At 36.4% G+C, this 25,274-nt stretch overlaps 2 long non-coding RNA genes across 6 annotated transcripts in view; one reads left to right on the forward strand and one right to left on the reverse strand.

Moving 5' to 3' along the window:
- The window catches only part of LOC134484413 (uncharacterized), a 39,196-nt gene extending 19,991 nt beyond the window's left edge, over nucleotides 1–19,205 (reverse strand). For 2 of the 5 annotated variants that reach the window (XR_010061861.1, XR_010061860.1), the window contains exons 1-2: nucleotides 12,965–14,432; nucleotides 400–513 (exon numbers count right to left, since the gene is read on the reverse strand). This is a non-coding gene — a long non-coding RNA (uncharacterized LOC134484413). Of the gene's footprint in view, nucleotides 1–399; nucleotides 514–1,573; nucleotides 2,049–4,320; nucleotides 4,563–12,964; nucleotides 14,433–14,478; nucleotides 14,539–19,137 lie in introns of those variants that run through there. The other 3 variants (XR_010061863.1, XR_010061864.1, XR_010061862.1) reach the window with 3 other exon arrangements.
- The window catches only part of LOC134484412 (uncharacterized), a 142,369-nt gene extending 118,335 nt beyond the window's left edge, over nucleotides 1–24,034 (forward strand). Inside the window, exon 3 of the long non-coding RNA XR_010061859.1 lies at nucleotides 23,886–24,034. This is a non-coding gene — a long non-coding RNA (uncharacterized LOC134484412). The remainder of the gene's footprint in view (nucleotides 1–23,885) is intronic.
- Nucleotides 24,035–25,274: the final 1,240 nt, after the last annotated feature.

Consider the following 25,274-nt stretch of genomic DNA (forward strand, 5'->3'; position numbering starts at 1 on the left):
GAAGTTGTTTATGATCTACACACAGGCCTTTCATGATCCAATCATGTACCATCCCACTTCTGCATTTGCAGCTCTCAGCCAGTGTTCTCAACCTATCCATCCAACGACCCACAGAAGTCCACAGTTGCATGAGGATGCTGTTTGAAAAACAGATGAATAGCTTTAGCATAGTTGTTCTTCACTGTAGCCATATTAACACATACCGCAGAGCACTGATTCATTCAGCTCTGTTTGTAGTATTTAATTGCCCATAAAGCCCCAAACAGTTGTGAGTTGATTTTGTCAGAGTACCAGCAAAGTCAAATATGAAATGCAAAATTTCTGAATTCTCCTTCCAAGGCTGTTTGTGAAAGAAGTTGTTTGCAAAACACTGTACTAATAAATTTATTCCATTCTCACTTTGATATTTTGATTTGATATCTTGAAGTGCCATTTAATTATCATTGAAGTGCAGGTTCCGTCTATTGTCTCCTGAGAAGGATTCATTCCTCAAAAGGTAGTATCTGCAGATGCCTGAAAAAATAAATATAAAGACGAGATATTGATGAAGTTCTAGGTTAAAGAAGCAACATCCCACCCCAAAGATCCATATAAGAAATACATTTTACATTGACCTTATATTATGCAGAAATTATTCACATATTCCCTCTATCTCTGGGGTTTAATTAATCTCAGATGAATAGTTGACAACCAAGAGTAGCCTTTAGTATCATTTTACCCTCTTCACTAATAATTTTGAGCAAATGGAACACTAAAAGATCACAAAGAAGAAATGGTTATATCAAAAGATACATGTGGGTCAGCTTTAACTCTCATGATCAAGGTGACTTTGGACACGGTCGTTATGGTCATGGATTGCTCTCATAAGACTCTGCAGAAATTGTTCCTACTGCCTCACTTTAAGCTCAAGGAAGTCCAAGCTCCCAGAGCTGATCAGGTTCCCTTATAATGCACTTGAAAGCCACATACGCTTAAGTACATTTGATGTGCTTTAGCTCTATTTTCAGGATTTTTAAGCCTCTACCAAATAGCAAACTGTCCTTTTTACTCCCTTCTCAACACCTCTAAATCTGCCCTATCTCAATTGCTCAGTTGTCACTAGTCATAGCGCAGCACCCCAAATATGAGCTTATCTTACTGTGTTTCTAACATCCTGCCTGCTACACCAATGGCCACTCCATATTAGATCTCACATGACTGGTAGCTCTTACTCCACCCTTAAATCCTTTCTCCACCCTTGTGTCTACTAGCCTGTTTGCAGGAATACTAGATATCCTCACAACTGGTTGGCCAAGAGCATCTTTATTGAACTATAGAGAATCAATTTGGGAACAGGACCTTCAGTGTTTGCAGGAAGATTCCCGATCTAAGAATCAAAACGTGACCAAACAAGACTCAATCCATGTCTCTGGTTTTGTGTGGGAGATAGAGGAGTTAGAATTTCATAGTTGAAATTCAAATAATTGTAATATACATGTAGTATTAATTATGCCAGGATAAAAGGATCCAAAAAGTGGAAATGGGCAGTATGAAAGGCAAGAGAAAAATCCCTAGTACAGCAAACAATGTGGACCTGTTAGAGAGACTGGGCTCTTTCCAGCCATCTGAATTTGTACTTGAAATTCTTCTGACCACTTCTTGATCTCTGCATGTAGAAAAGAACAAAAAGAAAAAGAAAACATAATAAAACAAAAAAAAAATCACCAAAATGAAACTAAAAGCAAAAGCAAAAGCGAATCAACCCCAATCCTAAAAGAAGAGGACCAAGTGAAGATTGCTTGAGGTCCTCATTTTTAACTACAACTACAAGCGACCAATAGCTTTCAATTCAAATTTTTTTTCATTATTTTATTTGAAACTTCTCTGTGGGTCAAAGAAACAAGGTTTATAAGCTGCAAAAACAGGAAACAGAAACAAACCATACTATAGAGCTCACCACTGGTATTACTATGGTGACTGTGGGCAATGCGGAGAATACTGCTGTTTGACAATGGGTCTTTTGGTTTTATATATGCTGGCAATATCTATGATTCTGAAATGAATTAGAGTCATCACCGAATCATGACTAAATCATCTGTTCCTTTTCTTTGGATAACAAGATATGGCAAACTGTTGACTGACTATCATTTGTATTTTGGACCTAGCCTCTGTGGTAAAGCTAAGGTTTTTGATGGAAAATCCTCCACCAAAACACTGTTTTGTCAATGGTGCTGCCAGCCAAAAACCATTTCCTGAGGCTAATCTGCAATCTCCAGAAGAGGAGATTTTATTTCTAATAATAATCTTCTACCAGAGAAGCTTTCTTCAAATCCCAGACATACAAGAGAGAAAAATTTAAAGCAGGTCCACTACAAGCAGCAAGAAGACAAGAATATACACTGGTTTCACAACTATGTATTACAGTATTTGGAATTTTAGCTAGAGGAATATGACAACCGAAGATGATCCAGGGAATACAAATGAAAAATTAAGAAATCAAAATGTTCTCGTTTGCAGATGTCATGACACCATTTTAAAAACTCTAAAAATGTATTAGTCTCTTAAGACTGAAAAAATACGGTCATAAAATCAGAATATCATATGAACACACAAAATTCCTTAGCCTTCCTGTATTAATTAATCAAAAATTGACATTATTATACTATCTACTTATTCTTAAAACTATAAAAGTTTGATTTATTCAAGTCTTTAAGGTCCTTCAGAACATCAGCTGGAATGTTCTTATATGTTTTCTGGATGGATCATGGTTACTTCGTATGTCTTCTCATAGTATGCTTTATATCTATGCGAATTCAGGGTATTTTGTTATATATTTTAAGAGTGTTTCAAGTGGAATACTTCCCTTGTTTCTCTCCCATGGTTTGAAATTGGAAAACAGAAACGATAACGTGTTTTGAGTTTTCACTTTGAATTGTGAATATATTTTCAGCTTTAAGAAACTTAAACTTTTAAAGAACAATTGTCTCTATTCAGGATCACGTCTAGCTAATTCATAGTGGTCTTTGCATTTTTAATATTTTCATCCACAATATTTTATTTTATATATTCAGATTATTGTGAGGGGAATTTGACCCATATTTCCTCAAAGTATGGTTTGGATTGACATAAAGGAAGGCTAAGGAATTTTGTGTGTTCGTATGATATTCTGCTTTTATGACCGTATTTTTCAGTCTTAAGAGACTGATACATTTTTAGAGTTTTTAAAATGGTGTCATGACATCTGCAAACGAGAACATTTTGATTTCTTAATTTTTCATTTGTATTCCCTGGATCTTCTTCGGTTGTCATATTCCTCCAGCTAAAATTCCAAATACTGTAATACATAGTTGTGAAACCAGTGTATATTCTTTTCTTCTTGCTGCTTGTAGTGGACCTGCTTTAAATTTTTCTCTCTTGTATGTCTGGGATTTGAAGAAAGCTTATCTGGTAGAAGATTATTTTTAATGTTGACTTGAATCTGTTCACAAGTATTTTATTGAGAATATGTGTGTATAGGTTTAAATTAGTGTGTAAAATACTCCCTCTTCTTCTCTTTGTGTCAGTGGTCCGTACCTCTTTCTCCCTATCTCATTACCTTCCCTTTTGCCAGATTGCCCCCTGTCTCACTCTCTCTCCTTATTTTCTCTATCATTGTTAGATAATACCAGATTCAAAATAGAATTTTAATGTATTAAATCCTTTTGTCTACTTTATGAAATAGTCCTAAAATCTTTAAATGCTATTTAAATGTATATTCATTTCTTTTCAACTGAATACATGTGAATCTATGATATTTGAGGTGGGAGAAATTAAATACCTGATTCTATGTAATTATTTAGTATAGAGCTGTTTTAATTATGCAAAGTGAGCTGATTTAATATTGCTATACCCAATATATCTAGTATATACTCTCACTTCCAACCCCGACCAGCAGGAAAGGAGCAACACCACACGTTCTTCTCAAAGCAGTTTATTCAGGAACCCTTTTGTCTGCAAACAGGAACAATGCCTCCATCCAGCCCCCGAGGCCACTCCCTTATATCCTCCCTCAACCACCTCACCAGTCTGTGTAACCTCTGTTCATAGGTCCACGTCATATAATGTTATGGTGCGCCTGCGCAGTTCTCACAATGGGGCATGGGCTTAATTTCAGGTGCTATTCGTGAGACGTGGCAGCAGTCCCGGACTCCATCTTGGGATTGCCACTACGCCAGCTCCCCACAGTAAATCACGAATGCTTTAAAAAATATTCTAGATTTGGGACTGTAAATCTAAATAATCTGTGTTTTCTCCATGTTTCCTATATTCTCTATCATTTTATTAATTCAACCCTTTCATTACCTAACATGGCCAGAGGTTATGACGATCTTGTTAATACTTTCCAAGAGTGACCCCTTCCTTTCATTCATTATATAGTTGTCTACATTTTACTGATTTCAGCCATGATGAGTTGGATATACATGTTATACACCTTCCACAAGGCCAAAAAGCCATTCTGAAACAAGGTGAAAAGAGACTTTAGGTGTAGAAAATTGTGGGAGGGATCAGACATAAAGTGTGTCTTCTGGATACAAGAAGTATTGCCCTCATGTCACATAGCAGCTGTTGTTTCCTGCACAGCTTCAAACCGGTCAACAGGGAAGAATGCAGGGAAAAGGCCTGAAAACTGCTATACCTATCTGACATACTAAGGACAGTTAGTATCTTCAGTTGGAGGATTGAAAATTATTTGTAAGGGTTTATCATAGAGTTATTAAACAGTACTTTAATGTAGAAGATATACACAGGAAGGATTCAAAGAAATAGAGTGATGTGGAAAAAGTAAATGGAAAATTATCATCAACATTCATTGGTGGAAATTCTCAAAGAGTAAAATATATAAACTATATTCCTCAGTATAATGTATGTAGAAAATGTTTTATTATATAGGGATATTTCATGAAGCGACCTTATGATTTCAGTTGGTTAAAACAGATCTACCAATTCTGTGAGTTTAATGAGTGCATTATGTAATTTGATCTTAATGATTTTAAAGTGGCTATTTTCAAAAATAGTAAGCATTATTTCCATGTACATGTTCAAAAACGTGCTTCTATAAATAATATTAGAAAAACTAAAACACTATATATCAAGAAACTAAATTAAATTAGGCTACATATCTAAACAAAATATTCAAAAGTGAAGAAACTCAAGTGACTAAGAATCGAAAGTGAAATATTTATCATCCTTATACAATACAGAAATGCAAAACAAAATTATTCTGAGAATTTTTTCCTCCCTTTCAGAAATTTTAGTTTTATAACACATGAGTCAACTTATGTTTGCTGTGTTATGGAGAGAGGGGAACATTACTATTCTCCTGGTTGGAATGCAAACTTCTACAGCACCTTTTGAAATCAGTATGATGTTTCTTCAGGAATCCGGAAATGGATGCGCCTAAAGATATAACTCGAGGAAAATATATCCAAATTTTGATTCATCCTAGTATAGAGACTCTTGAATAATTAGAAATATTCAAGTTGTTCCTTTACAAATGAATGCATAAAGAAAATGTGGGTCTTTTACAGATTGAAAAAGGAAAGCATGTAATTTTCAGGACAATGAATGGATCTTGTGAAAGTCATCATAGATGAGATAATCCAGATCAAAAAAGAAAAATGGGAGACATTTTCACTTTAATCTGAATGTTAATTCTCCACACTATTTCGGTTTGATTAGTTTAGTGTAAATTCAAGGGATGCGGTCCAGACTGTCCTCACTTTGGGACGTACAAATGAACTTATGGATTGCAGAGGAACACTGTCAAGAACAGGAATGTCAAACGTGAAGAAAGAGGGAAGAGGATGACAATGGAGGGAATATAGAGATGTACAGTTAAGTTGGGAAACATTTGAGGCATGGAAAGGAATCCCAATGCAACAGAAATAAAAAATATTTTTTTTTGCAGTGGTAACTAAAGATTTATAGCTATAAGGACAGGAGATAAAACATTGATTGGGTGTATCTATGTGATTTTCAATAGTAAGAAACTCACGAAAATTATGGATTTCAACTCTCAACAAACCTATAGTACAGAAAATGAAATATATAGTCCTTAAGGAGACAGATGTGAATATCTCTGTTGTAAACATAAATGTGTTATATTGTACACATTATATGTATAAAATAATATATTTATTTGTTTACATTTCAAATGTCATTTCCCAAACTGGTTTTTCTTTCTTAAATTCCCTAAGCTATTCCGATCCTCATTTTTCTAATATGGTGCTCCCCACTTCGACTTTTGCCCTCTAACATCCCCCTTCTCTTTGATATGACATCTCCACAGGACCAATTGCTTCCCTTCCCAGATATGGCAGTTGAGGCAGTTGTCTTCCCCATATGCTCTGGTATCTATGTAGCAGAAGTCTTGGACTGGCCAAAGCATATACTAGAAGGTGGAAAATTTCCTGAACCTCTGAAGGGTAAGCTTAATTGATACTGTTGTTCTTCATATTGGGTTCCAAATCCCTCCAGATCCTTAAGTCATTCCCCTATCTCTTCCTTTGTGGCTGTCAGGTGCTGTCAAATGCTTAGGTGTTTCTGCATCTGTCACGGTCAGGTGATGGCAGAGCCCCACGGAGGACAAACGTATAAGGCTCTTATCTGCGAGCACATCTTGACCTCAGGAATAGTCTGAGGATTTGTAGTCTCTGGATGAAATTGTTCTTCTGGTCGGGTGGTCTCTGGATTGCCTTTCCTTCAGTCTCTGCTCCATTTTTGTATTTACATTTTTTAGATTGGAGATTTATAGGTAAAAAAAAATGTGAGCTGTGTGGGCAGCACCACCCCTTCACTGGGGGGCATGTCTAGCTACAGGAGGAAGTCTCTAGTTGTTCTATCTATTTTCCTGCTTGGTATTTAAACTACCACCATCACAGTAAGTTTCTGGGATACACTTGCATCTCTGGCATCTGGGATTTTCCTGGGGATACCCAAGTTCACCACCCACCACTGACGCTTATTGTTATTTACTCCACGTTTCCTCTGAATTTCTCTCCTGTCTCTTTTAATTGGTGCAACTCCCACCACTTTATCCATCATTTTCCACATCTAGCTAGATTCTTCCACTCCACTGCATTCCATGACTATTTTGTTCTCCCTTCTAAGTGGGTTCCAAGTATCCGCCATTTGGCCTTCTCACATGTTACCCTTCATGTTATAAAAGATTTGTATAGTGGGTATTCTGTTAGCAGGGCTAACATCTACTAGTCACTAAGTCCATCCCATGTTATGTCCTTTTCGATTTCTGTTACTTCACTATTTTCATGTTCCATCATTTGTCTACAGAGTTCTTGGTGTCCTCATATTTAATACCTAAGTAATGTTCCATTGTTTACATATAGCACACTTTCTGTATTTATTCCTGAGTGGAGATGAGGTATATCATGGTTCTTTCCAGCATTCGACTGTTATAAGTAAGACTGCTGTGAATATCTTCAACCACATGTCCACATTATGTGTGGATCAAGTTTGAGTATATGTGTTGAAGTGAGTGGTAAAGCTGGGTTTTCAAGTAAAGCTATTTGCAATTTTCTCTGGACCTCCACACTGATGATATCCAAAGTGGCTATCAGCTACTAATCCCGCAAGCAGTGGAGGAGTGTTCCACTTTCTCTACATCCTAGCCCACTCTGCTACTGCATTAGTTTTTTGTCTTAGCCAATCTGAATGTTTTAAGGAAGACTCTTATGTTCATTTTGATTTGCCTTTATGTGAACTAAGGATGTTAAACATTTCTCGATATGTTTTTCACCTATTGAGATACCTCAGTTGAGAATTCTTGGTTAGCGCTCTAATCCAGTTTAAAAGTTGGGTTCTTTGTTGTGTGGGAGTTTACCTTTCTGAGTTCTTATATTTTTAATTTTGGCACTCTCTCAAATGTAGGGTTCGTAAAACTCTTTTCCAAATGCGTAGGTTGTTGTTTTCCTATTGGTAGTGTACTTGGCTTTAAAGAAAGTTTTCAGAATGATGGGATTTTGTAAATTGACTGGTGATCTTAGAGCCTTTGGTGTACTGTTCTGAAAATTTTCTCCTGTGCAAATGTGTTCTAGGCACTTTCTGACACTGCCCCTTCTATTGGCTTCTGCATATGTGATTGTGTGTGGATTTCCTTGATGTGATTTGACTTGAACTTTGAAGAAGGAGATAGAAATGTTCAATTGGCACACAGCTCTATACAGAACAACAGTTAGGGTAACATCATATCTTAGAACGATTTTGTTTATGTATAACCTACTTAGTCATAAAGGAAATGCAAATCAAAACAACCATGTGATTCTATCTCACATCAGTCAGAATGGCTAAGATCAAAGACTCAGGTGACAGCAGATGCTGGAAAGGATGTGGAGAAAGAGGAACACTCCTCCATTGTTGTTGGGATTGCAAATTGGTACAACCTCCCTGAAAATCAGACCTGAGTTTCCTCAAAAATTGGTCATTGCACTTGCTGAAGACCCAACTATACCTCCCCTGGGCATATACCCAAAAGATGCTCCAACATACAACAAAGACAAATGTTAAACTATGTTCATAGCAGCCTTATTCATAATATCCAGAAACTGGAATTAACCCAGATGTGCTACACGAGAAGAATGGATACAGAAAATGGCCTATATTTACACAATGGACTAGTACTCATTTATCAAAAATAATGAGTTCATGAAATTCATAGGCAAATGGATGAACCTAGAAAATATCATCCAGAGGGTGGTTACTCAATTACAGAAAAACAAAGTATGCACTCATTTTTAATTGGATATCAGTGCAAATGCTCAAGTTAACTATGATACAAGGCACAGACCACATGAAACTCAAGAAGGAGGACCAAAATGCTGATGATTCACTCCTTCCTTGAAAGAGTAAATAAAATATCCATAAGAGGGGTAGGGAGATATTGTTCTTTGGAGACTGAAGGAATGACCATTCAGAGTCTGCTGGACATGTGACACATGCACACACACACACACACACACACACACACACACACACACACACACATATATATATATGCACCAAAACTATTTTGGATAAAATAAGGCTTTCAGAGTTTATCATTTGAAGGAGGTACACAATATTTACACAGGGAACTAGGAGAATTCAGCTGAAGGACTTTTTTGTTTTCTGGCTGTACTGAGAGCTGAAAACCAGTTGGTAAGAGTGCCTACACACTTGAAGGCAGAGATAAGACCATCTTTTCTGCTGCAAGTTACCTGTTGTTTGGACTCAAGGACACAATGAGAAGATCGAGTGTTAGAATAAGAAGTATAAAAGAGAGTGAAGAATCCCAACTTATAGGGCCAGTATATATCTTCAAAAAAATTTGAAGAAATCTTCCCCAACCTAAAGACAGAGATGCCGAAAAACATGCCAGAGGCCAAAAGAGCTCTAAGTAGATCTTACCAGAAAAGAAATTCCTCACATCGCATGATAGTCAAAACACTAAATGCACAAAATAAAGAAAGAAGTTTAAAGGCAATAAGGTAAAAAGGTCAAGTAACATATAAAGTCAGACCTATGAGAATTACACAATGTTTCTCACCAGATACTATGAAAGTCAGAAGATCCTGCAATGATATACTCTAGATCATAAAAGAACACAAAAGCCATTCCAGTCTACTATTGCCAGGAAAATTCTCAATTAACACATATGGAATAACGAAGATATTCCATGACAGAACGAAATTTATACAGTATCTTTCTACAAATCCAGCCCTACGAAAGATAATAGGTAGAAAACTCTAACACAAGGAGGGAGACTACACACTATAAAAAGCAACAAACTAATCTTGCTATGAAACCAAAAGAAAAGAGACACACAAACATGATTCTACCTCTAACAACAAAAATGACAGAAGCAACAATCACTATTCCTTAATATATTTTAACAACAATGGAGTGAATTCCCCAATAGAAAGACATAGACTAAATGAATGGATACATAAAGAGTACCCAGCATTTTGTTGCATGTAAAAAACACAACTTAGAGACAAAGACAGACACTACCTGAGAGTATTAGGCTAGAAAACAAATTTTGAAGCAAATGGTCTGATAGACGGAAGCTGGATTTGCCATTCTACTATGGAATATAATCGATTATCAACCAAAAGTTTTCCAAACAGGTGAGGAAGGAAATTTCATATTTATCAAAAGATTATCACAGCAATAGGAACTCTCACTCCTAAATATTTTTGCTCCAAATACATGGGCAACTGCATTCCTAAAGGATACCTTACTAAAGCTCAAAGCACCCAATGTTCCTCACATAATAAGAGTGGGAGATTTCAACACCACGTTCTCTTCAATGGACAGATCATGGAAATAGAAATTAAACAAAGATCTAGACAAACTAACAGAAGTTGTGAACAAAATGGACATTACATATATTTATAGAATATTTCATCCTAAAATAAAATAATATGCCTTCTTCCCAGCATCTCATAGTATTTTTTCCAAAACTAATCATATAACAAGTCACAAAACAGGCCTCAACAGATCTAAGAAAACTGAAATATGTCCATTTATCCAATCAAACCGTGACAAACAAAGGCTGATCTTCAATATCCACAAAACATCAGCGAGCCCACACATACCTGTAAGTTGAACAGTGCTCCACTCAAAGATAACTTGTCAAGCAAGAAATAAAGAAAGATTAAAGACATTTTAGAATTTAATAAAAGTGATGGCACAACATACATATGCTGTACTCAACAATAAAAGAACCTCTGGGAGAATCACCATTCCTTACCTCAAGCAGTATTACAGGGCAATAGTGATTAAAAAAAATCAATGACAAAAAAAAAGTTGTATTTGTACAGATCTAGGAATGTTGATAAGTGGAATAGAATTGAAGACCCCAAAACAAACACACACATCAATGGTCACTTGATATTTGACAAAGAGGCCAAAACCATCCAATGAAAAAAAAATTAGGATTTTCAACAAGTGGAGGGCAGCATGTAGAAGTATTCAAATCGATTCATTTTTATTGGTCTAATCAAACCTTATGTCTGAGTGGATCAAAAACCTCTACATCAAACCCAATAAACTGAAACTATAAGTAGAGAAGAATCTTGATCACATGGGCACTGGGAAAAATTTCCTGAACTAAACACCACTGGTTTGTACTGTAAGATCAAGAATCAGAAATGAGACTTCGTAAAACTGCAAAGATTCTGTAAGTCAAAGGACACTGTTATTAGGAGAAAACAGCAAACAAATGATTGGGAAAAGATCTTTATCAATCCTACACCTGATACAGAGGTAATATCCAAAATATACAAATAACTCAAGAAGTTAGACACCAGAGAGCCAAATAATCCTATGAAAAATGGGGTGCAGAGCTAAACAGAGAATTCTCAACTAAGGAATAACAAATAGCTGAGAAGTGTGTCAAGAAATGTTCAACATCCTTAGTCATCAAGGAAATAAAAATAAAAATAGTCCCGAGGTTCCACCTCACGGCAGTCAGAATGGCTAAGATCAAAAACTCAGGTGACAACAGATGTTGGTGAGGTTATGGAGAAAGAGGAACACTGCTCCATTATTGGAGGGATTGCAAACCTGTATGATAACTCTGGAAATCATTCTGAAGTTTCCTGAGAAAATTGGATAATGCCCTAACTGAGGACCCAGCTGTACCTGTACTCTGCATACACACAAAAGATGGTGCAACATACAACAAAGACACATGCTCCACTATGCTCACAGCATTATTATTTATAATAGCCAGGAACTGGAAAGAATCAAGATGCTCTTCAACTGATGAATGGATACATAAAATGTGATATATCTGTACAATGTTCTACTACTCCACATTAAAATCAATGAATTCATGAAACTCATAAGAAAATGGATTGACCTAGAAAGCGTCACCCTTAGTGAGGTAACCCAATCACAGAAAAGGACACATAGTATGCACTCTCTGATAAGTGCATTTTAGCCCAAAAGTTCGAATTCGGCAAGATATAATCCACAGACCACATGATGTTCAAGAAGAATGATCAAATTATGCAAGCTTCACTCCTTCTTAAACGGCAGAACAAAAAACATTCACGGGAGTTTATGTGGAGGCAAAGGTAGAAGTAGAGACTGAAGGAATTCATGCCCCACCTGTGGGTCATATACATATATACAGTCACCAAAAGTATATAAGATTATTGACGCTAAGAAGTGCATGCTGACTGGAACTGGATATAGATGTCCCTGAGAGACACAGCCAGAGCAGGTCAAATTCATAGTTGAATGCTAGCAGCAAAACATTAATCTGAAAATGGAACACCAGTTGCAGGAATTAGAGAAGCGGTTGAAAGACCTGAAGGGGCTTGCAACCTCATAGGACAACAATGCCCAACAACGAAAGGCCCCAGGGAGTAAAGCATCACCCAAAGTATATACATGGATTGACTCATGGCTGTAGATGTATATGTAGCACAAGATGTCCTTTTTGGGCAACAAGGGGAGGAAAAGCTCTTAATCCTTCTAAATGTGGACTCTTAATATAAGGAAGGTGAGAAAGATTAGACGGGTGGATGATGTGAATGGGAACACCATTATTGAAGAAGGAGTGAGAGCAGATAGATGACGTATGAACAGGAAACCAGGAAATGGTATATTTGAAACTTAAATTAAAAAATCATATAAATGAAAAGAGGATCCTCAGATTCCTTTGAATAGGTGGAGGAATATCTAATTTCCCTGTGTGCAGAAGAGTAATTTTGGCTGTCCCTTCAGGAAAAGGTGATAGATTTTTGATGTTTTAAAGTATAAGGGTGAAATAGGATCTCCCCTGGAATTTATGGAATGTGCATAGTTTCTCTTCCTCTTATGTCTGGAGTACTATTGAGCAGAAGTTGAAGGTTGATTGATACCTTGGAAATTATAGAACATCCCAGCCACACACTACTTCAGCAACTCCAAACTGAAAATCACAGTAAAGAATACACACCTGAATATCCATGGTAGGCAGTCAACAGTCTTAGAAGTCTTGTACGAGGCTCTAATGCAGTAGTCTTAGGTTCAGTATCTTATTCAAATATAAGTCCATCTACACATTCCTCTGCATGTGAAAGGACACCTCTGTGTAAGGGAACACAATGAAGATAGTAGTCTGATTTGTGCTTGCTTTTAGACTCTTGTTTGAGAACTCAGTCCAGATTTCTCTGAGATCTCTTCGTCAGAACAGTGTTTCTCAGGACAATAAACTTAGAAATTTTAGAGAGGAAATGGATTTGGCATATGGGGAATGTGTCGTAATTCCTTGGCCTTCTGGAGTCCTCTTAATTGTATAAGTCTAAATCTTACTCAGTAAGATGGTGGAGGTAGGGAACTTGCACAGAAGTAGGACTGTTGTGTCAGTCATCAAAAAGGTAATATACCAGACTTCATGGGAAAAAGTTGTTATTGCACCGTGGACATCACCGGGATTTCTGAGAAAATGTGCAAAGGAGATATTGTATACCGGTTTGTTAGAAGTTTAAAATCTCTGGCTACTTCTAAAATTATAAGAAAAAACATTTTATTCTGGAGAAAATGTTAGTACCTCGTGGAGCAGAGGAAGATCCAGTATTGCTTGATCAGCTTCCTATTCTTTTTCAGTATTTAGAATGTCCATATATTTTCATGCCATTTGAAAGTCCAGGTAGCAATTCTTCCATCAGTCCTATAGGTTGCATTTCATTCCAGCAGTTGTCTTTGGGCTTTGAAGACTTTTGTCAGACAAGAAAAGATCAACACCCCTTTCTTCCATGGAGGAATGTCTCAGAATACATGTAGCAGAAATAAGTTTGTATGTAATCCTAAAGAGTTGGGATATAGCAGGCTCACAAAATCAAGAGAAGAAGTGCTAATGATGGCCACAAGAGAGTGCAGGCATGAGTACGCCTTGGGCAAAAGAAGATATTTCAGGCCAATGTGGGCCTTTGGTGAAAGTGCTCTTGTCCACTATACAGAGAAAAAAGGTGAAATACTTGTGAGTAGATGTGGAGTGTTGATGCTCCCATAGGGAAAAGGAAAGACACTGAAGTTCTTCTATGAAACGGTGACATTACAGACCCCATGGACAGAAGATGTGAATTTGAGAACAACTGGAGCAAAAGGTATCATTCTGATGTCCCTCCTAGAGGAAGTTTTGAATGTGAGACACAGTTAAGTGTTAATTTTGTGACATCTTTCATCAAAAGTAGCATGGTTCAGAATCATTCTTTGTCAAATAGGTGAGCTGCTGAGGACCTTTTTGAGTGGAAGTGAAGTTTGAGACCTGGGTGCCAGAGATGACTTCAGGAATTGTAAGTCTTATAAGACAGATATCGGACACTCTTATATACAGAATGTACATTTGATATATACTGGACATAAATCGATGATCTAAAGTAATGACGTTTAAGAGTAGAATATTAAAGAAACGTAGAATCTGCTTAAAGTGACAAACCTATTTAAGGATAATGGAGTGTTCAAGCCTACCTTGAGCAGGCAAGCTAGGGCTACTTCACATGTCGTATCTTCAGTTACACCATGGGAGGCCTGTCAGGGATCCAAGCATTAGTATTATTCAGCAGTCATGATTTTCAGTCTCTAAATCCTCTTGAAGCTAATCATCGACGATGGTTATAAGCATGAAGGATGGTATATAGGACAAATAATGAAAGTTTCACGATTTACTAACATAGATCATAATTAAGTAAAGTGCCTTTGGTCACATCTGTATTTTCTTAGTGGCCATAATTAGATGGACATGATCTAAAGCTCCCTATTAGAGGGTTACCTTTGATCTATACATCCCTATTAGAAGGTTGAGTATGCTCTAAGGACTCTTTAATCTTGGTCCTCTTGGGCAAAAAAAAAAAATTCTGAGATCTCAATAGTAAACTATAGTCATTCTTATAACTGATCTTAGACAGAAGGGGATGGTGTAAGGTATTATTTGTCAAAGAATAAAAACCTGAAGGCTACCAATCAAAGTGAAGTGCTGATTTCCCTTCATCTAAAGGGGATGGTGTTGAGATGGCTTGGAAATAGGTGCAGTTTGTGTAACCTGTGTTCATAACTGCAACTTATGGGGTCATACTGAACTGTTTTGCTAATCAAGAAAGTGTCTGGCCATTTTTAACCAATTACCAATTTCCAGTCACCTAACTGTGAAGAATGAAAAATTCTAGCTCACCTTTGGTGGTGGGAAAACATATGGTATTGCATAATTTTCTTCCAATTATTCTTTCCAGCTTCCATTAGTCAGCATGCTCTTCTATCAGGGTGATTGTCTGAACTGTGATGCTCCATTGATACACACACACACACACGCATACACACACAAACACACTCACACACACACACATATGTGTGTGTGTGTATGTGTATCTGTACGTGTACGTGTACGTATATGTATATGTATATGTATATGTATATGTATATATAAGATTTATACATGTATATATATCATATATGTATGTATATATGATGTATATATGTATACCTATGATGTATATATATATATAATGTATATATACATATATACATATATGTGATGTATATATGTATATATGATGTATATATTTATAAGTGTACATGTGTACACATCCATAAATGAGAGATGGAAAAATTGCATTTCTGACAACCTTCTGTAGTAAGGTTCCATATATTTTAATTTTAGCTATCTGTACTCTGCCCTCTGATCTACACCAAGATCTTATGATGTCCCACTGGGAAATTGGAATTATGATTGCCTGGCAATCTTGGTCAAGTTTGGCAATTAAGAAAAATGAAGTTAAATCAGGTATAAGATGTCCTTGTAATTAAGTGATGCTCTTGGGGCATCCAGAGCTAGAGGCTACAACTGAAACTCCTCACAAATATAGATGGAATCAATGAGACTTGCCCATAGGAGCCAAACCTGAGATTTCTCTGTGAGCATAAATCCATACCAATACTCCCTTGGCCAGGAACTGGATGTCTATAGTTTTTGTGGATGAAGATCCCATTTTGTATTACATTGAACTGCATGTTATTGAATCTGATTCTGGCTTCTACAGAGGTATGCCATGAGACCATGGGGCCTCTTTCGTCAGAAGTGAAGTGAATTGAGCCCACTTTCAAATAATCAAAGTTTGGGGGTCTTTCCTTTATATGAGTACTTGAGAGGACATAAGGCAAACAGGGAATGTGTAGAGTAGGCTCAGTTGTAGGAGGGAGGTCTGACATTCTGTTCAATGACTTAGGTAATTGATGGAAAAAGGAAGACCTTGACGCCTTTAAGAAAGAGAAAACTTTGAGATCTGATTGTGCAAAGGTATGTGTTAGAAAACCCTTAGAGTTGGGGTTGGTAGTATGAAACATCCTGTGAAACATGAATGTCATTATTACCTGATTTGGTAAAGGATTTTCCCCAACAATGCCGTTCAATTTCTATACTTCTTTAGTTGGTAGGAATTTTACATCTTGTATTTAATATGGGGAAGTGCAGGTAACATCCCAGGCCTTTTTTAAACAGCCTGCATGACTGTCTCTGGATCTTTTGCTCATTCAGTTTGTCTTAATATGTCCATATATTGGCAGCAACAAAGGGTGCTCTTGATTTCTAGTGATTGGATTGATTCCATCAATCAATGATTCTATATATAGGAACTGGGACCTCAAACCCGAGTGGAAGAACATATTTCTCTATCCACCATGGTAAAAGGTAAAAGCCTTGAATTTCTATTATTTAGAGTATATCCATGTGAGGTAATTCAAATTCGTGAGGGACTGCTTTAGAATACAAGGTATGGCATACTATTTTTTGGAAAAGCATGTCTCATGTCACCTTGTGAATAAAGGAATGTGTGAATTTCCTTTGGTCAAAGGAAGTGTACTCCATCAAGAGGTGAGAAAGATCCAAGGCCACACTGATGGGGAAGGAGTCACGTCATCATTCAGGGTGGTTCTCAGGGCCTCGTCAAAGAGGAATGAGTCTAGGACGTATATCAGAACAGTAGAGTTCTGAGAAGAGATTCACAGAATGGGAAGTTCTGAGAAGATCTTCAGCAAAAGTGAAGTCCTGAATGTATTGGTTCAGAATGTGGAGGTCCCTAGTCATATTTTGAAGAAAAGAAGTATCCACTTCACCCATGGTCAGCAGGGGAAGGTTATCGGCTACACTGGGTCTTGGAGAAATGTTCTGCCTCTATCTCAGTAACTTCTAAGTATGTTCTCTATATGTATACCCTATATATCTTTTAGTCCAGGCAATGGTCACAACAACAGTATAAGTGGTTCAGGAAGCGGTGATGTTTCTTCATGGATGTGTTCAGCTACACACATATGTGAATAAAATATAGGAATGGTGTATATTTTGATGACCTACTTTAAGGCACATAGTATAAGAGTCAATTTAGCTTTGTGTCTTCTGAACTAGGATTTAGAAGCAGAGAAATATAAGATACCATTGTTTGCATATGTGTTGTATGAATACCTTGAATAAAGAGGTTAGTTTTAAGCAAACTTTCTTAATAGCTGTGTTCTGTGGCATAGGACGAAGGGCAGCTCTAGTGATTCTTTAGTTCCACAGGTACTCCAAAATTCCCATAGTACACAGGGAGGAGGTCTGAGACAATTGATGTGCACTGGGAATAATTTTTAGAGCCCTTTCAATAGAATTTGATTTCCCAAGCCCCCATTTGCAGAAGCTGAGGGTCTAAAATCTACTGGGTGGATTGAAGTAGAAAATTGACCCACAATCCTACTGGAAAGACAGGGAATGTTAGATGATCATTCATGTAGGATGCGTGGTATAACACTCCCTTGGTCTGGCAGCTCTTTAAGGAGAAAAGATAACACCACTTGATGGGAATAGGAATATAAAAGGGCCATGTAAGTCTTCAAGCAGGTTTTAAGCCTCTTTACCATAAAGGATCTAGGGCAATGCTGTACTTTGGCGAGTACTGACATGCTCTACAATATAAGAAGAAGGAGTAAGTTAACACTGGGTAAAGTGAACCCCATGTAAGAGAGGAAAACTCTAAAGCACTATTGAAAATGAAGAGAAATTTCTTCAGGCATAGTGTATATAGGTGCCATACACACTTCTGTCAACAGAAAAGCTCCCTGGTACCTTATACAGTGGATAAAGTTTCCAGCAGTAATCATAAGTTTCAAATTCTCATTCAGAGTTTTATATATTCATAATTTCTGTTAATGCAAGAGAAAAGACAGGAAAATATTTCTTCTGCCAAAGGCTTTGGATAATTGTTTCTGGCTAGGTTAATCCTTCTGGTTCGTTCAGCTGTTAAGATCTAAGCAGAAATGTTGAAATTATTACATTTCTATTGATTTGCCTGATTGCAGTTTGCAAGGGTTATATACTCTGATTCCAAACTTCGACTCTGGGACTTCAAACCGGAGTAGAGTCGAGTCCCTGGATTATAGAAGGAGTCACTTTTGAAAATATGTCTGATCAGTTAGGTATACAACTACTTTGTTGGAAATTCAAGGGCCCAATATTCAGAGAGAACATTTAGGAGGACTGGAAAGAGCGAAAAGGTCACAGAATCCTTCAGGCAAAGGTTTACCTTGGGTACTGGAAGAAGAGAGTCAAGTGCAACTGTTTTCACAGTCCAGAATAACCATGTGTCTGGGGACTATGAGGCGTGCTTGCCAGAAATTAGGGAATTTGCTCTTACATATTGGGTGGTAATCTCTGGATTTATCTTTTCCTCAAGCTGTTAAGCAGCAGGATAATCATGGACAACAAAGATGAAACTGCTCCATTTTATGTTACAAACCTTAAAGGCAGAACGTAGTTTAGGGCTCAGATTTGCACTGACATGTCTGAGGACATCATGTCCATGTGGTCTGCCATTCCTTAAAACATTTATGTATGCCTGGCCACCCAGGTCAGAAGGAAACATTAAGACCTCTTAGAAGAATAGAACTGAGATTCTCTGGATAGAGGTGGATTCTCGGAAGAAACCATTGTCAGGGGATATTAATTTAAAGTTTCCTTAAGAAAAAATAAACATCTGTATGAGAATTCATTTCATTTGCTTCTCTGTATGTTCTTTATCAGAAGAATTTGTATTAAGCTACGTTCAACTTTAAGGGTATGTCTAGATTTTCTTATTCAAAGAAAGTGGAATATATTCATCTTACTTTGAAGAATATGCTTGTCAGGGGCTCTTCATTGCATCCCAATTGAACCTCCAGTTTACCTTGAACTGACAGAGAAACCAGGGAAAAATTAGGAAACATATCTGTGGCACAGTCCATAATATCAAGAAATAGTGTGGGTTTCCTCACCCTAAATTAATATCTAAACTTCCTTTGGACAAACTAGAATGATATGAAGTAACCTTTCTTTCAGGGATAACATATGACACCTCCTTAATCAAAGAAAGAATAGATGAGTACCCCCGAGTAAAGAAGAGTTGCTGATGTCCCTGTGACAGGAAATTGTTTTGAGTATTCAAATTCCCCTAGTATTTGAGAAAAAATTAAATTGCTTACAATAGCTCAAGACGTCCTACATTGCTTCATCTTCTAATGGTACTTCACAGTCTAGCATATACACATCTTTAGCTGAATCTGCAAGAGTCTGAATATAGATTCCATGATTCAAGAAAAGTTGGGGGTGTCCTAAGCCTGATTGCCTCCTAAAAACTATATTCAACCAAAAAGAAATGAGCAAACTGATGACTTCACACCATACCATGTGACCTTACACAAGGAAGTAGCATGAGATTCCAGGATTTGCTCCCTCCTTTTGGATTTCAGTGAACCTTCAACAGAGGGATCAATGCTCCATGGTCTGAGGTAAAATATTCCATGGGCCCCAAGCAAAAGGGATGGTTCTGAGAGACCATTTGGTCAAATGAGTAACTCTAAGGCCTAATCATCCTGAGCAGAAAAAAAATACCAATGTTTTTGAAAGGAGAAAGGTCTTAAACCAGTTTGAAAGTAGGGGACTATTCCTGATTACCTTCTATAGAAGACTATGGTCCCAGCACTCCAGGGTTCCATATTTTCAGAGAACTCAAGAAAATTCTTATCTCCAAGGCCTCCACTACAGACTTGACAGCAATCTGAGATTTCTTCTGAAATCTTGTGTCAAAGTCACTGGATCTAAACCCTATTTAAACTTACTATAAGCCGCACAGGTATGGGTGTGAGGGATATTGGCCTTTCTGGTGAGAATCTTAGATAAGTGGCCTTGGATCCAGGCTGGAATTTTTATTCATTGGCCAAGGGACCTCAATCCATTGTTCTTGGAGATTTTTTGGTGGTCAGAGTTGTATTGGCTATGCAATAAGGTTTGAGGAACAAGTTCCGGTCAGCCACAAACAAAGTGAGAATCTTCTATGGATTCTTGTTCACAAGGATTCAGTTTCAGGTACACTACAGCAGAGGCTGAATGTTTGAGACACTCCTCAGTCACAAGGTCAATTCTAGATCTTGGTCCATCAGATGGCCAAGTCTCTGACCCCTCCATTGCAGACAGAGGAAGAATAAAGTGTTTTTATTCCAGGGCAGTTGACTTCTAGTGTTTGTCGTTTTATAGGTATTTGAGTCCTTTGATGTTTAATGATATTGGACAAATGATTTTTTTTGTCTATTATTTTTCTTGTTAAATGTCGAATTATGTTTCTGTGGCTACCTACTTTATCTCTTTTTTGTGTTTTTTAAAAGTAGATTGTGTTCTTTCTTTTTCTGGGTGTAGTTTCCTGCCTTGTACTGGAATTTTCCATCTATCATCTTTTGTAGGACTGGATTTGTGGAAAGATATTGTGTAAATTTGCTCATGACATGGCATATCTTGGAATCTCAATCTATGGTAGTTGAGAGGTTTTACAGTAGCCTGGGCTGACATTTTTTTCATTTAGGATCTGTGTGATATATGCCCAGGATTGCTAGCTTTCACAGTCTATTTTAAGAAGTGTGGAATACTGATTGGTCTCCCTTTTTATGTTACTCGAACTTTTTCCCTTACTGCGTTTAATATTTTTTCTTTGTTTTGTGCACTTTATATTTTAACTATTATGTGATGGAAGAAATTTCTTTTCTGCTCCAATTTTTTTGGAATTCTTTTTGCTTTTTGTACGTGCAAGGTTGTCTCTTTCTTTAGGTTAGGGAAGATTTCTAGTATAATTTTGTAGAAGATCTTTACTGACCCTTCAAAGTGGGAGTTTCATTCTCTTCTATACCTATTATCCTTAGGTTTTATCTTCTCATTTTGTCTATGATTTCCTGGATGTTTTGGGTTAGGAGTTTTTTGTTTTTTATTTTTGGACAATTGTGTAACTGTTTTCTATGGTATCTTCTGCCCCTGAGATTCTTTTCTATATTTTATATTCTGTTGGTTGATGCTTGCGTTTACGACTCCTAATATCTTTCCCAGGTTTTCTATATTCAGAGTGTTCATCTTTGTGTGGTTTGCTGTTGTTGTTGTTGTTGTTGTTGTTGTTGTTGTTTTCTGTTTCCATTTTTACTTCCTGATGGATTTTTCAATTCCTCCAGCAGCTTGGTTATGTTGTAATGTAATTCGTTAAGGGATTTTTGGGTTTCCTCTATGAGGTCTTCTATCTCTTTACATCTGTTGTCTTGTATTTCTTTGATGGAGTTATTTATGTCCTTCTTAAAATCCTTTAACCTCATCATGTTCAGTGATTTGAACTACAAACTTTTCTATCTCTTTTCTGGTGTGTCAGGGGTATACTGGGCTAGCTTTGGTGGGAGAACTGGTTTCTGATGATGTCTAGTAACATCAGTTTATGTTCCTTAGGGAATTATACTTGCCCCTCACCATCTGGAGTTAGCTGGTTTTGCTGTCTCTGAAAGTGGCTTGAATTCTCTCTTAGCCTGTGTTTCAACAGTAATGGGACTGTTGTTCTCTCTTGAATTATCTTGTGTGCCAAGAACTGTGGATAAATTTCAGCTATATGGAATAGATAGAAACAAAAGTATGCTGTAACAGACTGCACCTCTTTTCGTGGGTTCTGAGCACTCCAGGAAGTTACCTCTGAGAAGAAAAAGTCTTTCCTGTGCTCTTGAGTGTGTCAGCACTCCTGGAAGTCCATCTATTTCCTCATTGGATCTGGGGACAGAGAGCTGAGGTACAGGTTCAGCTATGGGAACACAGCTCTGGGTCCTCTTGGTTTTTAAACTTTCACTGGAACAGCTCACAAAAGAAATTTGACTCCCTGATAAGTAAGTGCCTAGGAATCATCATCTCTCTGTCTCTTCAGAGATGGGACCACAAACATATGGCAGCTGGCATTTTCACATGGATGGTGTGAAATAAACTTAGGAATCTCATTCTTTCATGTCAAATATATTCCCAGCAGAGATAATTGTTCAGTGAACAAAGTATTGTTTTGAATATGACAGAGACTATCTGTGACAAATTAAAATGTTTAGGCAATGTGAACTAGGTCATTGAATTGAAGAACTCACATAATTACTACATGATGGTCTAACCAATGCACGGGATGCATATTCATTAAAATGAAGAATAGTATAAAGTTTATTTATGCAACTAACTGAATCATGTAATAAATAATAAGTCTCCACTAATGTACCATGTCCATAATAGTGTATAGATTAGGAATGAATAGAAAGTATTATGAACTTTCTTTTATAAAGATTGCATTATAGTACAAGAAAAAAGAAAAAAATGAATGCATAAATCAGTGTTTTGGAGTTGATAGTATGCAAGTAGTTGAAGAATCTATTTTAGAAATAAGGTCATGGAGATTGTCATGAGGAAGTGACATTTAAGTTAAATTAGATGAAAAATAATTGATCTATATTTTGGGCAAAATTACAGTAAATATAAGGATGATAAGAGGACAAAGACCTTGACATATCCAAAAAAGTAAATATGAGAGTAGTTTGTATTGATTAAGAGATCGAAGAACGGTCCAAATAAAGCTGAATTTCAGGCAATGTCTCATATGGGAATATAGAAACAATGTTAGACATATAATTTTTATTTACTGAAAATGTCTTAGAAATCATTGAATAGTTTTAAATAAGTTTGTTTAACTCACAATGTATATAGTAAGGGACTCTGGTTACTTATGAATTATGATATGATACAGAGAATGATTTTAAGGATGTTTTTGAAGTCTATCTGGAAGTAGTGTCAATGATAATGAAAAAGAGTCATATCAGAGAGCTATGATGGAAATTGTTGTGTTTGGTAGTAGAATGAGGGTGGGTTGAGTAGGAAGAAAAGAAACCCAATGACTTTTTTTTGAGAAAATGAAAAGATGTTGGTGTTATTTACTCTGATGTGGAATATTTCATGATAAGTGGATTTAGGAGAATTATAAAGGAATTTATTTTAGACCCTTGAAGATGCTTGAAAGAACCTCTAACTCACTAGACATTCCTACTTACTGTTCATGGTTTGTTGATTTAAACCATTACTCAGACCATTATTAGCTGTTATATAAAAAAAAAAAACTTACATTACTATCTGTATTTTTTCAAGGTGTATCTGGGAGTACTTATTTAATTAAGAGCAAACCTATGATTATATTACATGCTTATTTAGTATATCCAGACAAATTATTTGCCCATTTACTTACTACAAACATTTTGTATTGCAATTAGAATTTAATCCAAGTTTATTGGTGCTGACACACTGTTTGATTAGAATATAATAGCTCATGAATGTGAATTTCACAGAAAGAAATCATTTGCTCAGATTTTGTAAACTTACAAACCCTAGAAGAGTAAAAACATGTAATAAATTCTATCTCTTCTACTTTTAATCTTTAGTATTTTAGTGTGTTATGATATACATGCAAAAATTCCTAACCCAGATGATTTTAACTATAATATCCAGTACTATTAAACATATCAATAGTATTTTGAATATGAATAATCTATGCTTTCAGAAAATTTTCATCAAAGGAGCAAGAAATTCTTCATAACTTCAACACAACATGGCCTTTGGGAACAGAATAAAACACAAATAAGGAAAGGCGGAAAATGATTGACACATGCACTGTTCTTGGTTTGAAATTTAACAATCATGCTAGTTATAGGATACAGCTTTGAAATTCGAGTAAATGAGAGGATGAAAAATACTGAGGAAGAGTAGGTAAATTGAATTCTTGCTACATGAACAAAAACACTGGATCTGAAGGTAAGGTACATTTTATATAATGACCCTCATCTTCTGACACTATTTATTCAATGCTTTTGTATTTGTTCGTACATTATGTTCCAAAAACATATCAATGATTCTGGTTATTCTTAATTAATGAACATGCATTTCAGCTGATTTAATATTCCACATTATCTTAATATTCTTCTGTATTTTTCAGTATGAAAATATAGAGAATTATTTTGATTAGAGTAAAATTTTATTTTTTTATCATATGAGAGAAGAAATTATTAATCAAGAATGGATATTTGATATTTTCTAAAAGATGTTAATAGAGGTTTAAACCGTATTTATAAGATCAACCATTTATACCTTTTCCAAATGAAACTCATTGAAATGTCAGTACACATGTAGTACATAAATGGAATGATACATATGAATAAAAACATCCCCTATGCATCCAGAATCATCTATTATCACCATGATGAAAGCCAATATTAGGAAGAGAAGATGGTACAGCCACTTTGCAGGAAAATCAGCTTCATTCAAAATGAAGATTGAGCTGGGAAGTGATTTGACTAAGTGTAGTTAAGAATAATGTAAATGCCCAAAAATTGCAATCTCACTAAGTGGTATGTCCTCGTTGCAGGAGGTATGTTGTTAGGGGTAGGCTTTGAGGTTTCAAAAGACTGAAGCTATTTCAATCTAGTTTTCTCCACCTTCTGCTTATGGTCTGAGATGTAATCTTTCAGCAACCTCTGCCTGTTTATCTTTACTCTGATATCATCCATCACTGACTCTGATATTCTGGATTATAAGCCCAAATAAAGTATTTCTTTTTTAAAGGAAAGAATAATATAAATGAGTTTAATGTTATGAGAAGCAGACCTTGTTTACCTGATATGGTTGCCTTTTCCTTTCTTAGCTTGGGCCATCAAACTTCTGCTATGTTGAATGAGAAATCTCCATATTCTCTACTCTCACATATTGCAGTTTGTCACTTGGCCCTCAGGACCCCCTTATACCTGGGGCTGTATTTTTGTTCTTGGAAGTTAGAAAGTTTGGACTTCCTGACTTTGGGGGCAGGGTTAAAAGTAAATGGGAAGTGAGTGATATACATACCACAACTCTTCTATTTTAGTATGTAAATGGGGGTTATTAGAGGATGGGATTACTG

This window comes from Rattus norvegicus, chromosome Y (genome assembly GCF_036323735.1).
Source record: "Rattus norvegicus strain BN/NHsdMcwi chromosome Y, GRCr8, whole genome shotgun sequence".
Classification (NCBI taxonomy): domain Eukaryota; kingdom Metazoa; phylum Chordata; class Mammalia; order Rodentia; family Muridae; genus Rattus; species Rattus norvegicus.